The sequence below is a fragment of the Oncorhynchus masou genome, chromosome 20 (genome assembly GCF_036934945.1).
Source record: "Oncorhynchus masou masou isolate Uvic2021 chromosome 20, UVic_Omas_1.1, whole genome shotgun sequence".
Lineage (NCBI taxonomy): Eukaryota > Metazoa > Chordata > Actinopteri > Salmoniformes > Salmonidae > Oncorhynchus > Oncorhynchus masou.
In genome coordinates, this window is record NC_088231.1 from 23,837,864 (window position 1) to 23,855,363 (window position 17,500).

Sequence of the window (17,500 nt, forward strand, 5' to 3'; positions counted from 1 at the left end):
ACAGGCCATAGCACAGTGAGTAACACACAGACAGACTACATACTGAGTAACCTACAGGCCATAGCACAGTGAGTAACACACAGACAGACACACACAGACAGACTACATACTGGGTAACCTACAGGCCATAGCACAGTGAGTAACACACAGACAGACACACACAGACAGACTACATACTGAGTAACCTACAGGCCATAGCACAGTGAGTAACACACTGACAGACTACATACTGAGTAACCTACGGGCCATAGCACAGTGAGTAACACACAGACAGACTACACACTGAGTAACCTACGGGCCATAGCACAGTGAGTAGCACACAGACAGACTACACACTGAGTAACCTACAGGCCATAGCACAGTGAGTAACACACAGACAGACTACACACACACAGACTACATACTGAGTAACCTACGGGCCATAGCACAGTGAGTAGCACACAGACAGACTACACACTGAGTAACCTACAGGCAATAGCACAGTGAGTAGCACACAGACAGACACACACAGACAGACACACACAGACAGACTACATACTGAGTAACCTACGGGCCATAGCACAGTGAGTAACACACAGACAGACACACACAGAGTAACCTACAGGCCATAGCACAGTGAGTAACACACAGACAGACACACACAGACAGACTACATCATGAGTAACCTACAGGCCATAGCACAGTGAGTAACACACAGACAGACACACACAGACAGACTACATCATGAGTAACCTACAGGCCATAGCACAGTGAGTAACACACAGACAGACACACACAGACAGACTACATCATGAGTAACCTACAGGCCATAGCACAGTGAGTAACACACAGACAGACACACACAGACAGACTACATCATGAGTAACCTACAGGCCATAGCACAGTGAGTAACACACAGACAGACTACATACTGAGTAACCTACAGGCCATAGCACAGTGAGTAACACACAGACAGACTACACACTGAGTAACCTACGGGCCATAGCACAGTGAGTAACACACAGACAGACTACATACTGAGTAACCTACGGGCCATAGCACAGTGAGTAACACACAGACAGACTACACACTGAGTAACCTACGGGCCATAGCACAGTGAGTAACACACAGACAGACTACATACTGGGTAACCTACGGGCCATAGCACAGTGAGTAACACACAGACAGACACACACAGACAGACTACATACTGAGTAACCTACGGGCCATAGCACAGTGAGTAACACACAGCCAGACTACACACTGAGTAACCTACAGGACATAGCACAGTGAGTAACACACAGACAGACACACACAGACATACTACATACTGAGTAACCTACAGGCCATAGCACAGTGAGTAACACACAGACAGACACACACAGACAGACTACACACTGAGTAACCTACAGGCCATAGCACAGTGAGTAACACACAGACAGACTACACACTGAGTAACCTACAGGCCATAGCACAGTGAGTAACACACAGACAGACTACATACTGAGTAACCTACGGGCCATAGCACAGTGAGTAACACACAGACAGACTACATACTGAGTAACCTACAGGCCATAGCACAGTGAGTAACACACAGACAGACTACATACTGAGTAACCTACAGGCCATAGCACAGTGAGTAACACACAGACAGACACACACAGACAGACTACATACTGAGTAACCTACGGGCCATAGCACAGTGAGTAACACACAGACAGACTACATACTGGGTAACCTACAGGCCATAGCACAGTGAGTAACACACAGACAGACTACACACTGAGTAACCTACGGGCCATAGCACAGTGAGTAACACACAGACAGACTACATACTGAGTAACCTACGGGCCATAGCACAGTGAGTAACACACAGACAGACTACACACTGAGTAACCTACGGGCCATAGCACAGTGAGTAACACACAGACAGACTACACACTGAGTAACCTACAGGCCATAGCACAGTGAGTAACACACAGACAGACTACATACTGAGTAACCTACGGGCCATAGCACAGTGAGTAACACACAGACAGACTACATACTGAGTAACCTACAGGCCATAGCACAGTGAGTAACACACAGACAGACTACACACTGAGTAACCTACGGGCCATAGCACAGTGAGTAACACACAGACAGACACACACAGACAGACACATAGTGAGTAACACACAGACAGACTACATACTGAGTAACCTACGGGCCATAGCACAGTGAGTAACACACAGACAGACTACACACTGAGTAACCTACGGGCCATAGCACAGTGAGTAACACACAGACAGACACACACAGACAGACTACACACTGAGTAACCTACGGGCCATAGCACAGTGAGTAACACACAGACAGACGAGTAACCTACAGGCCATAGCACAGTGAGTAACACACAGACAGACTACATACTGAGTAACCTACAGGCCATAGCACAGTGAGTAACACACAGACAGACACACACAGACAGACTACATACTGAGTAACCTACAGGCCATAGCACAGTGAGTAACACACAGACAGACTACATACTGAGTAACCTACAGGCCATAGCACAGTGAGTAACACACAGACAGACACACACAGACAGACTACATACTGAGTAACCTACGGGCCATAGCACAGTGAGTAACACACAGACAGACTACATACTGGGTAACCTACAGGCCATAGCACAGTGAGTAACACACAGACAGACTACACACTGAGTAACCTACGGGCCATAGCACAGTGAGTAACACACAGACAGACTACATACTGAGTAACCTACAGGCCATAGCACAGTGAGTAACACACAGACAGACACACACAGACAGACTACATACTGAGTAACCTACGGGCCATAGCACAGTGAGTAACACACAGACAGACTACATACTGGGTAACCTACAGGCCATAGCACAGTGAGTAACACACAGACAGACTACACACTGAGTAACCTACGGGCCATAGCACAGTGAGTAACACACAGACAGACTACATACTGAGTAACCTACAGGCCATAGCACAGTGAGTAACACACAGACAGACACACACAGACAGACTACATACTGAGTAACCTACGGGCCATAGCACAGTGAGTAACACACAGACAGACTACATACTGGGTAACCTACAGGCCATAGCACAGTGAGTAACACACAGACAGACTACACACTGAGTAACCTACGGGCCATAGCACAGTGAGTAACACACAGACAGACTACATACTGAGTAACCTACAGGCCATAGCACAGTGAGTAACACACAGACAGACACACACAGACAGACTACATACTGAGTAACCTACGGGCCATAGCACAGTGAGTAACACACAGACAGACTACATACTGAGTAACCTACAGGCCATAGCACAGTGAGTAGCACACAGACAGACTACACACTGAGTAACCTACAGGCCATAGCACAGTGAGTAACACACAGACAGACTACATACTGAGTAACCTACGGGCCATAGCACAGTGAGTAACACACAGACAGACACACACAGACAGACTACACACTGAGTAACCTACAGGCCATAGCACAGTGAGTAACACACAGACAGACTACATACTGAGTAACCTACGGGCCATAGCACAGTGAGTAACACACAGACAGACTACATACTGAGTAACCTACAGGCCATAGCACAGTGAGTAACACACAGACAGACACACACAGACAGACTACATACTGAGTAACCTACAGGCCATAGCACAGTGAGTAACACACAGACAGACTACATACTGAGTAACCTACAGGCCATAGCACAGTGAGTAGCACACAGACAGACTACACACTGAGTAACCTACAGGCCATAGCACAGTGAGTAACACACAGACAGACTACATACTGAGTAACCTACGGGCCATAGCACAGTGAGTAACACACAGACAGACTACATACTGAGTAACCTACAGGCCATAGCACAGTGAGTAACACACAGACAGACTACATACTGAGTAACCTACAGGCCATAGCACAGTGAGTAACACACAGACAGACTACATACTGAGTAACCTACAGGCCATAGCACAGTGAGTAACACACAGACAGACTACATACTGAGTAACCTACGGGCCATAGCACAGTGAGTAACACACAGACAGACTACATACTGAGTAACCTACAGGCCATAGCACAGTGAGTAACACACAGACAGACTACATACTGAGTAACCTACGGGCCATAGCACAGTGAGTAACACACAGACAGACACACACAGACAGACTACACACTGAGTAACCTACAGGCCATAGCACAGTGAGTAACACACAGACAGACTACACACTGAGTAACCTACGGGCCATAGCACAGTGAGTAACACACAGACAGACTACATACTGAGTAACCTACGGGCCATAGCACAGTGAGTAACACACAGACAGACTACACACTGAGTAACCTACGGGCCATAGCACAGTGAGTAACACACAGACAGACTACACACTGAGTAACCTACACAGGCCATAGCACAGTGAGTAACACACAGGCAGACTACATACTGAGTAACCTACGGGCCATAGCACAGTGAGTAACACACAGGCAGACTACATACTGAGTAACCTACAGGCCATAGCACAGTGAGTAACACACAGGCAGACACACACAGACAGACACACACAGACAGACTACATACTGAGTAACCTACAGGCCATAGCACAGTGAGTAACACACAGACAGACTACATACTGAGTAACCTACAGGCCATAGCACAGTGAGTAACACACAGACAGACTACACACTGAGTAACCTACGGGCCATAGCACAGTGAGTAACACACAGACAGACTACACACTGAGTAACCTACACAGGCCATAGCACAGTGAGTAACACACAGGCAGACTACATACTGAGTAACCTACGGGCCATAGCACAGTGAGTAACACACAGGCAGACTACATACTGAGTAACCTACGGGCCATAGCACAGTGAGTAACACACAGACAGACTACACACTGAGTAACCTACGGGCCATAGCACAGTGAGTAACACACAGACAGACTACATACTGAGTAACCTACGGGCCATAGCACAGTGAGTAACACACAGACAGACTACATACTGAGTAACCTACGGGCCATAGCACAGTGAGTAACACACAGACAGACTACATACTGAGTAACCTACAGGCCATAGCACAGTGAGTAACACACAGACAGACACACACAGACAGACTACATACTGAGTAACCTACGGGCCGTAGCACAGTGAGTAACACACAGACAGACACACACAGACAGACTACACACTGAGTAACCTACAGGCCATAGCACAGTGAGTAACACACAGACAGACTACATACTGAGTAACCTACGGGCCATAGCACAGTGAGTAACACACAGACAGACTACATACTGAGTAACCTACGGGCCATAGCACAGTGAGTAACACACAGACAGACTACATACTGGGTAACCTACGGGCCATAGCACAGTGAGTAACACACAGACAGACACACCCAGACAGACACACACAGACAGACTACATACTGGGTAACCTACGGGCCATAGCACAGTGAGTAACACACAGACAGACTACACACTGAGTAACCTACGGGCCATAGCACAGTGAGTAACACACAGACAGACTACACACTGAGTAACCTACGGGCCATAGCACAGTGAGTAACACACAGACAGACTACACACTGAGTAACCTACAGGCCATAGCACAGTGAGTAACACACAGACAGACTACATACTGAGTAACCTACGGGCCATAGCACAGTGAGTAACACACAGACAGACTACACACTGAGTAACCTACGGGCCATAGCACAGTGAGTAACACACAGACAGACTACATACTGGGTAACCTACGGGCCATAGCACAGTGAGTAACACACAGACAGACTACACACTGAGTAACCTACAGGCCATAGCACAGTGAGTAACACACAGACAGACTACATACTGAGTAACCTACGGGCCATAGCACAGTGAGTAACACACAGACAGACTACATACTGGGTAACCTACGGGCCATAGCACAGTGAGTAACACACAGACAGACACACACTGAGTAACCTACAGGCCATAGCACAGTGAGTAACACACAGACAGACTACATCCTGAGTAACCTACGGGCCATAGCACAGTGAGTAACACACAGACAGACACACACTGAGTAACCTACGGGCCATAGCACAGTGAGTAACACACAGGCAGACTACATACTGGGTAACCTACGGGCCATAGCACAGTGAGTAACACACAGACAGACTACACACTGAGTAACCTACGGGCCATAGCACAGTGAGTAACACACAGACAGACACACACAGACAGACTACATACTGAGTAACCTACAGGCCATAGCACAGTGAGTAACACACAGACAGACTACACACTGAGTAACCTACGGGCCATAGCACAGTGAGTAACACACAGACAGACTACACACTGAGTAACCTACGGGCCATAGCACAGTGAGTAACCCACAGACAGACTACATACTGAGTAACCTACGGGCCATAGCACAGTGAGTAACACACAGACAGACTACATACTGAGTAACCTACGGGCCATAGCACAGTGAGTAACACACAGGCAGACTACATACTGAGTAACCTACGGGCCATAGCACAGTGAGTAACACACAGACAGACACACACAGACAGACTACATACTGAGTAACCTACGGGCCATAGCACAGTGAGTAACACACAGACAGACTACATACTGAGTAACCTACGGGCCATAGCACAGTGAGTAACACACAGGCAGACTACATACTGAGTAACCTACGGGCCATAGCACAGTGAGTAACACACAGACAGACTACATACTGAGTAACCTACGGGCCATAGCACAGTGAGTAACACACAGGCAGACTACACACTGAGTAACCTACAGGCCATAGCACAGTGAGTAACACAGAGACAGACTACATACTGAGTAACCTACAGGCCATAGCACAGTGAGTAACACACAGACAGACTACACACTGAGTAACCTACAGGCCATAGCACAGTGAGTAACACACAGACAGACTACACACTGAGTAACCTACGGGCCATAGCACAGTGAGTAACACACAGACAGACACACACAGACAGACTACACACTGAGTAACCTACGGGCCATAGCACAGTGAGTAACACACAGACAGACTACACACTGAGTAACCTACGGGCCATAGCACAGTGAGTAACACACAGACAGACTACACACACACAGACTACATACTGAGTAACCTACAGGCCATAGCACAGTGAGTAACACACAGACAGACTACACACACACAGACTACATACTGAGTAACCTACAGGCCATAGCACAGTGAGTAACACACAGACAGACTACACACTGAGTAACCTACAGGCCATAGCACAGTGAGTAACACACAGACAGACACACACAGACAGACTACATACTGAGTAACCTACAGGCCATAGCACAGTGAGTAACACACAGACAGACTACACACACACAGACTACATACTGAGTAACCTACAGGCCATAGCACAGTGAGTAACACACAGACAGACTACATACTGGGTAACCTACGGGCCATAGCACAGTGAGTAACACACAGACAGACTACATACTGGGTAACCTACAGGCCATAGCACAGTGAGTAACACACAGACAGACACACACAGACAGACTACATACTGGGTAACCTACGGGCCATAGCACAGTGAGTAACACACAGACAGACACACACAGATAGACTACATACTGAGTAACCTACGGGCCATAGCACAGTGAGTAACACACAGACAGACTACATACTGAGTAACCTACAGGCCATAGCACAGTGAGTAACACACAGACAGACTACACACTGAGTAACCTACAGGCCATAGCACAGTGAGTAACACAGAGACAGACTACATACTGAGTAACCTACAGGCCATAGCACAGTGAGTAACACACAGACAGACTACACACTGAGTAACCTACAGGCCATAGCACAGTGAGTAACACACAGACAGACTACACACTGAGTAACCTACAGGCCATAGCACAGTGAGTAACACACAGACAGACTACATACTGAGTAACCTACAGGCCATAGCACAGTGAGTAACACAGAGACAGACTACATACTGAGTAACCTACAGGCCATAGCACAGTGAGTAACACACAGACAGACTACATACTGACTAACCTACGGGCCATAGCACAGTGAGTAACACACAGACAGACACACACAGACAGACTACATACTGAGTAACCTACGGGCTATAGCACAGTGAGTAACACACAGACAGACACACACAGACAGACTACATACTGACTAACCTACGGGCCATAGCACAGTGAGTAACACACAGACAGACACACACAGACAGACTACATACTGAGTAACCTACAGGCCATAGCACAGTGAGTAACACACAGACAGACTACATACTGAGTAACCTACAGGCCATAGCACAGTGAGTAACACACAGACAGACACACACAGACAGACTACACACTGAGTAACCTACAGGCCATAGCACAGTGAGTAACACACAGACAGACACACACAGACAGACACACACAGACAGACTACATACTGAGTAACCTACGGGCCATAGCACAGTGAGTAACACACAGACAGACTACATACTGGGTAACCTACAGGCCATAGCACAGTGAGTAACACACAGACAGACTACATACTGGGTAACCTACAGGCCATAGCACAGTGAGTAACACACAGACAGACTACACACTGAGTAACCTACGGGCCATAGCACAGTGAGTAACACACAGACAGACTACATACTGAGTAACCTACGGGCCATAGCACAGTGAGTAACACACAGACAGACTACATACTGGGTAACCTACTGGCCATAGCACAGTGAGTAACACACAGACAGACACACACAGACAGACTACATACTGAGTAACCTACGGGCCATAGCACAGTGAGTAACACACAGACAGACTACATACTGGGTAACCTACGGGCCATAGCACAGTGAGTAACACACAGACAGACACACACATACAGACTACATACTGAGTAACCTACGGGCCATAGCACAGTGAGTAACACACAGACAGACTACATACTGGGTAACCTACGGGCCATAGCACAGTGAGTAACACACAGACAGACACACACAGACAGACTACATACTGAGTAACCTACGGGCCATAGCACAGTGAGTAACCTACAGGCCATAGCACAGTGAGTAACACACAGACAGACACACACAGACAGACTACATACTGAGTAACCTACGGGCCATAGCACAGTGAGTAACACACAGACAGACACACACAGACAGACTACATACTGAGTAACCTACAGGCCATAGCACAGTGAGTAACACACAGACAGACTACACACACACAGACTACATACTGAGTAACCTACAGGCCATAGCACAGTGAGTAACACACAGACAGACTACACACTGAGTAACCTACGGGCCATAGCACAGTGAGTAACACACAGACAGACTACATACTGAGTAACCTACGGGCCATAGCACAGTGAGTAACACACAGACAGACTACATACTGGGTAACCTACGGGCCATAGCACAGTGAGTAACACACAGACAGACTACACACACACAGACTACATACTGAGTAACCTACAGGCCATAGCACAGTGAGTAACACACAGACAGACTACACACACACAGACTACATACTGAGTAACCTACAGGCCATAGCACAGTGAGTAACACACAGACAGACTACACACTGAGTAACCTACAGGCCATAGCACAGTGAGTAACACACAGACAGACACACACAGACAGACTACATACTGAGTAACCTACAGGCCATAGCACAGTGAGTAACACACAGACAGACTACACACACACAGACTACATACTGAGTAACCTACAGGCCATAGCACAGTGAGTAACACACAGACAGACTACATACTGGGTAACCTACGGGCCATAGCACAGTGAGTAACACACAGACAGACTACATACTGGGTAACCTACAGGCCATAGCACAGTGAGTAACACACAGACAGACACACACAGACAGACTACATACTGGGTAACCTACGGGCCATAGCACAGTGAGTAACACACAGACAGACACACACAGATAGACTACATACTGAGTAACCTACGGGCCATAGCACAGTGAGTAACACACAGACAGACTACATACTGAGTAACCTACAGGCCATAGCACAGTGAGTAACACACAGACAGACTACACACTGAGTAACCTACAGGCCATAGCACAGTGAGTAACACAGAGACAGACTACATACTGAGTAACCTACAGGCCATAGCACAGTGAGTAACACACAGACAGACTACACACTGAGTAACCTACAGGCCATAGCACAGTGAGTAACACACAGACAGACTACACACTGAGTAACCTACAGGCCATAGCACAGTGAGTAACACACAGACAGACTACATACTGAGTAACCTACAGGCCATAGCACAGTGAGTAACACAGAGACAGACTACATACTGAGTAACCTACAGGCCATAGCACAGTGAGTAACACACAGACAGACTACATACTGACTAACCTACGGGCCATAGCACAGTGAGTAACACACAGACAGACACACACAGACAGACTACATACTGAGTAACCTACGGGCTATAGCACAGTGAGTAACACACAGACAGACACACACAGACAGACTACATACTGACTAACCTACGGGCCATAGCACAGTGAGTAACACACAGACAGACACACACAGACAGACTACATACTGAGTAACCTACAGGCCATAGCACAGTGAGTAACACACAGACAGACTACATACTGAGTAACCTACAGGCCATAGCACAGTGAGTAACACACAGACAGACACACACAGACAGACTACATACTGAGTAACCTACGGGCCATAGCACAGTGAGTAACACACAGACAGACTACATACTGGGTAACCTACAGGCCATAGCACAGTGAGTAACACACAGACAGACTACATACTGGGTAACCTACAGGCCATAGCACAGTGAGTAACACACAGACAGACTACACACTGAGTAACCTACGGGCCATAGCACAGTGAGTAACACACAGACAGACTACATACTGAGTAACCTACGGGCCATAGCACAGTGAGTAACACACAGACAGACTACATACTGGGTAACCTACTGGCCATAGCACAGTGAGTAACACACAGACAGACACACACAGACAGACTACATACTGAGTAACCTACGGGCCATAGCACAGTGAGTAACACACAGACAGACTACATACTGGGTAACCTACGGGCCATAGCACAGTGAGTAACACACAGACAGACACACACATACAGACTACATACTGAGTAACCTACGGGCCATAGCACAGTGAGTAACACACAGACAGACTACATACTGGGTAACCTACGGGCCATAGCACAGTGAGTAACACACAGACAGACACACACAGACAGACTACATACTGAGTAACCTACGGGCCATAGCACAGTGAGTAACCTACAGGCCATAGCACAGTGAGTAACACACAGACAGACACACACAGACAGACTACATACTGAGTAACCTACGGGCCATAGCACAGTGAGTAACACACAGACAGACACACACAGACAGACTACATACTGAGTAACCTACAGGCCATAGCACAGTGAGTAACACACAGACAGACTACACACACACAGACTACATACTGAGTAACCTACAGGCCATAGCACAGTGAGTAACACACAGACAGACTACACACTGAGTAACCTACGGGCCATAGCACAGTGAGTAACACACAGACAGACTACATACTGAGTAACCTACGGGCCATAGCACAGTGAGTAACACACAGACAGACTACATACTGGGTAACCTACGGGCCATAGCACAGTGAGTAACACACAGACAGACTACATACTGGGTAACCTACGGGCCATAGCACAGTGAGTAACACACAGACAGACACACACAGACAGACTACATACTGAGTAACCTACGGGCCATAGCACAGTGAGTAACACACAGACAGACTACATACTGGGTAACCTACGGGCCATAGCACAGTGAGTAACACACAGACAGACACACACAGACAGACTACATACTGAGTAACCTACGGGCCATAGCACAGTGAGTAACACACAGGCAGGCTACATACTGGGTAACCTACGGGCCATAGCACAGTGAGTAACACACAGACAGACACACACAGACAGACTACATACTGAGTAACCTACAGGCCATAGCACAGTGAGTAACACACAGACAGACTACACACTGAGTAACCTACAGGCCATAGCACAGTGAGTAACACACAGACAGACTACATACTGAGTAACCTACGGGCCATAGCACAGTGAGTAACACACAGACAGACTACATCCTGAGTAACCTACAGGCCATAGCACAGTGAGTAACACACAGACAGACTACATACTGAGTAACCTACGGGCCATAGCACAGTGAGTAACACACACACAGACTACATACTGAGTAACCTACAGGCCATAGCACAGTGAGTAACACACACACAGACTACATACTGAGTAACCTACAGGCCATAGCACAGTGAGTAACACACAGACAGACTACACACACACAGACTACATACTGAGTAACCTACAGGCCATAGCACAGTGAGTAACACACAGACAGACTACATACTGGGTAACCTACGGGCCATAGCACAGTGAGTAACACACAGACAGACTACATACTGGGTAACCTACAGGCCATAGCACAGTGAGTAACACACAGACAGACACACACAGACAGACTACATACTGGGTAACCTACAGGCCATAGCACAGTGAGTAACACACAGACAGACACACACAGACAGACTACATACTGAGTAACCTACAGGCCATAGCACAGTGAGTAACACACAGACAGACTACACACTGAGTAACCTACGGGCCATAGCACAGTGAGTAACACACAGACAGACTACACACTGAGTAACCTACAGGCCATAGCACAGTGAGTAACACACAGACAGACTACATACTGAGTAACCTACGGGCCATAGCACAGTGAGTAACACACAGACAGACACACACAGACAGACTACACACTGAGTAACCTACGGGCCATAGCACAGTGAGTAACACACAGACAGACTACATACTAAGTAACCTACGGGCCATAGCACAGTGAGTAACACACAGACAGACTACACACTGAGTAACCTACGGGCCATAGCACAGTGAGTAACACACAGACAGACTACACACTGAGTAACCTACAGGCCATAGCACAGTGAGTAACACACAGGCAGACACACACAGACAGACTACACACTGAGTAACCTACGGGCCATAGCACAGTGAGTAACACACACAGACACACACAGACAGACACACACAGACAGACTACATACTGAGTAACCTACGGGCCATAGCACAGTGAGTAACACACAGACAGACTACATACTGAGTAACCTACGGGCCATAGCACAGTGAGTAACACACAGACAGACTACATACTGAGTAACCTACAGGCCATAGCACAGTGAGTAACACACAGACAGACACACACAGACAGACTACATACTGAGTAATTGGTGTTAATACCAGACTAAACCATGCTGAGCCTTGTCCTCCCTTGGTGTTAATACCAGACTAAACCATGCTGAGCCCTGTCCTCCCCTGGTGTTAATACCAGACTAAACCATGCTGGGCCTTGTCCTTCCTTGGTGTTAATACCAGACTAAACCACGCTGGGTTGAGGACCAGAGCCTTGTCCTCCCCTGGTATTAATACCAGACTAAACCACGCTGAGCCTTGTCCTCCCCTGGTGTTAATACCAGACTAAACCATGCTGAGCCTTGTCCTCCCCTGGTGTTAATACCAGACTAAACCATGCTGAGCCTTGTCCTCCCTTGGTGTTAATACCAGACTAAACCACGCTGAGCCTTGTCCTCCCCTGGTGTTAATACCAGACTAAACCATGCTGAGCCTTGTCCTCCCCTGGTGTTAATGCCAGACTAAACCATGCTGAGCCCTGTCCTCCCCTGGTGTTAATACCAGACTAAACCATGCTGAGCCTTGTCCTCCCCTGGTGCTAATGCCAGACTAAACCATGCTGAGCCTTGTCCTCCCCTGGTATTAATGCCAGACTAAACCATGCTGAGCCTTGTCCTCCCTTGGTGTTAATACCAGACTAACCCATGCTGAGCCTTGTCCTCCCCTGGTGCTAATGCCAGACTAAACCATGCTGAGCCTTGTCCTCCCCTGCTGTTAATACCAGACTAAACCATGCTGAGCCTTGTTCTCCCCTGGTGTTAATACCAGACTAAACCATGCTGAGCCGTGTCCTCCCTTGGTATTAATGCCAGACTAAACCATGCTGAGCCTTGTCCTCCCCTGGTGTTAATACCAGACTAAACCATGCTGAGCCTTGTCCTCCCTTAGTATTAATGCCAGACTAAACCATGCTATGTTATTCACTAAACTGATGGTTTATATTATAATAACTCCAATGGTATTCACTAAGCTGGTTTATATTATAATAACCCAATGGTATTCACTAAACTGATGGTTTATATTATAATAACTCCAATGGTATTCACTAAACTGATGGTTTATATTATAATAACCCCAATGGTATTCACTAAACTGATGGTTTATATTATAATAACCCAATGGTATTCACTAAACTGATGGTTTATATTATAATAACCCAATGGTATTCACTAAACTGATGGTTTATATTATAATAACCCCAATGGTATTCACTAAGCGGGTTTATATTATAATAACCCAATGGTATTCACTAAACTGGTTTATATTATAATAACCCCAATGGTATTCACTAAACTGATGGTTTATATTATAATAACCCCAATGGTATTCACTAAACTGATGGTTTATATTATAATAACCCAATGGTATTCACTAAACTGGTTTATATTATAATAACCCAATGGTATTCACTAAGCTGGTTTATATTATAATAACCCAATGGTATTCACTAAGCTGATGGTTTATATTATAATAACCCAATGGTATTCACTAAGCTGGTTTATATTATAATAACCCAATGGTATTCACTAAACTGATGGTTTATATTATAATAACCCAATGGTATTCACTAAGCTGGTTTATATTATAATAACCCAATGGTATTCACTAAACTGGTTTATATTATAATAACCCAATGGTATTCACTAAACTGGTTTATATTATAATAACCCAATGGTATTCACTAAACTGGTTTATATTATAATAACCCAATGGTATTCACTAAACTGGTTTATATTATAATAACCCAATGGTATTCACTAAGCTGGTTTATATTATAATAACCCAATGGTATTCACTAAACTGATGGTTTATATTATAATAACCCAATGGTATTCACTAAGCTGGTTTATATTATAATAACCCAATGGTATTCACTAAACTGGTTTATATTATAATAACCCAATGGTATTCACTAAACTGATGGTTTATATTATAATAACCCAATGGTATTCACTAAACTGATGGTTTATATTATAATAACCCAATGGTATTCACTAAACTGATGGTTTATATTATAATAACCCAATGGTATTCACTAAACTGATGGTTTTTATTATAATAACCCAATGGTATTCACTAAACTGATGGTTTATATTATAATAACCCCAATGGTATTCACTAAACTGATGGTTTATATTATAATAACCCAATGGTATTCACTAAACTGGTTTATATTATAATAACCCAATGGTATTCACTAAACTGATGGTTTTTATTATAATAACCCAATGGTATTCACTAAACTGATGGTTTTTATTATAATAACCCAATGGTATTCACTAAACTGATGGTTAAAATTACAATAACCCCAATGGTATTCACTAAGCTGATGGTTTATATTATAATAACCCAATGGTATTCACTAAACTGATGGTTTATATTATAATAACCCAATGGTATTCACTAAACTGGTTTATATTATAATAACCCAATGGTATTCACTAAGCTGGTTTATATTATAATGACCCAATGGTATTCACTAAGCTGGTTTATATTATAATAACCCAATGGTATTCACTAAACTGGTTTATATTATAATAACCCAATGGTATTCACTAAGCTGGTTTATATTATAATAACCCCAATGGTATTCACTAAACTGATGGTTTATATTATAATAACCCAATGGTATTCACTAAGCTGGTTTATATTATAATGACCCAATGGTATTCACTAAACTGATGGTTTATATTATAATAACCCAATGGTATTCACTAAGCTGGTTTATATTATAATAACCCAATGGTATTCACTAAACTGATTTATATTATAATAACCCAATGGTATTCACTAAACTGATGGTTTATATTATAATAACCCAATGGTATTCACTAAACTGATGGTTTATATTATAATAACCCAATGGTATTCACTAAGCTGGTTTATATTATAATAACCCAATGGTATTCACTAAGCTGGTTTATATTATAATAACCCAATGGTATTCACTAAGCTGGTTTATATTATAATAACCCAATGGTATTCACTAAGCTGGTTTATATTATAATAACCCAATGGTATTCACTAAGCTGGTTTATATTATAATAACCCAATGGTATTCACTAAACTGGTTTATATTATAATGACCCAATGGTATTCACTAAGCTGGTTTATATTATAATGACCCAATGGTATTCACTAAGCTGGTTTATATTATAATAACCCAATGGTATTCACTAAACTGGTTTATATTATAATGACCCAATGGTATTCACTAAGCTGGTTTATATTATAATGACCCAATGGTATTCACTAAGCTGGTTTATATTATAATAACCCAATGGTATTCACTAAACTGGTTTATATTATAATGACCCAATGGTATTCACTAAGCTGGTTTATATTATAATAACCCAATGGTATTCACTAAACTGATGGTTTATATTATAATAACCCAATGGTATTCACTAAACTGGTTTATATTATAATAACCCAATGGTATTCACTAAGCTGGTTTATATTATAATAACCCAATGGTATTCACTAAACTGGTTTATATTATAATAACCCAATGGTATTCACTAAACTGGTTTATATTATAATAACCCAATGGTATTCACTAAACTGGTTTATATTATAATGACCCAATGGTATTCACTAAGCTGGTTTATATTATAATGACCCAATGGTATTCACTAAGCTGGTTTATATTATAATAACCCAATGGTATTCACTAAACTGGTTTATATTATAATGACCCAATGGTATTCACTAAGCTGGTTTATATTATAATAACCCAATGGTATTCACTAAACTGATGGTTTATATTATAATAACCCAATGGTATTCACTAAACTGGTTTATATTATAATAACCCAATGGTATTCACTAAGCTGGTTTATATTATAATAACCAAATGGTATTCACTAAACTGATGGTTTATATTATAATAACCCCAATGGTATTCACTAAACTGGTTTATATTATAATAACCCCAATGGTATTCACTAAACTGGTTTATATTATAATAACCCAATGGTATTCACTAAACTGGTTTATATTATAATAACCCAATGGTATTCACTAAACTGGTTTATATTATAATAACCCAATGGTATTCACTAAACTGGTTTATATTATAATAACCCAATGGTATTCACTAAACTGGTTTATATTATAATAACCCCAATGGTATTCA

General features: G+C 43.9%; 1 protein-coding gene across 1 annotated transcript in view; it reads left to right on the forward strand.

Annotated features, from left to right (window-relative positions):
* The window catches only part of LOC135507192 (huntingtin-like), a 190,479-nt gene that overhangs the window by 154,833 nt on the left and 18,146 nt on the right, over positions 1 to 17,500 (forward strand). The gene's annotated exons all lie outside the window — the stretch shown is intronic.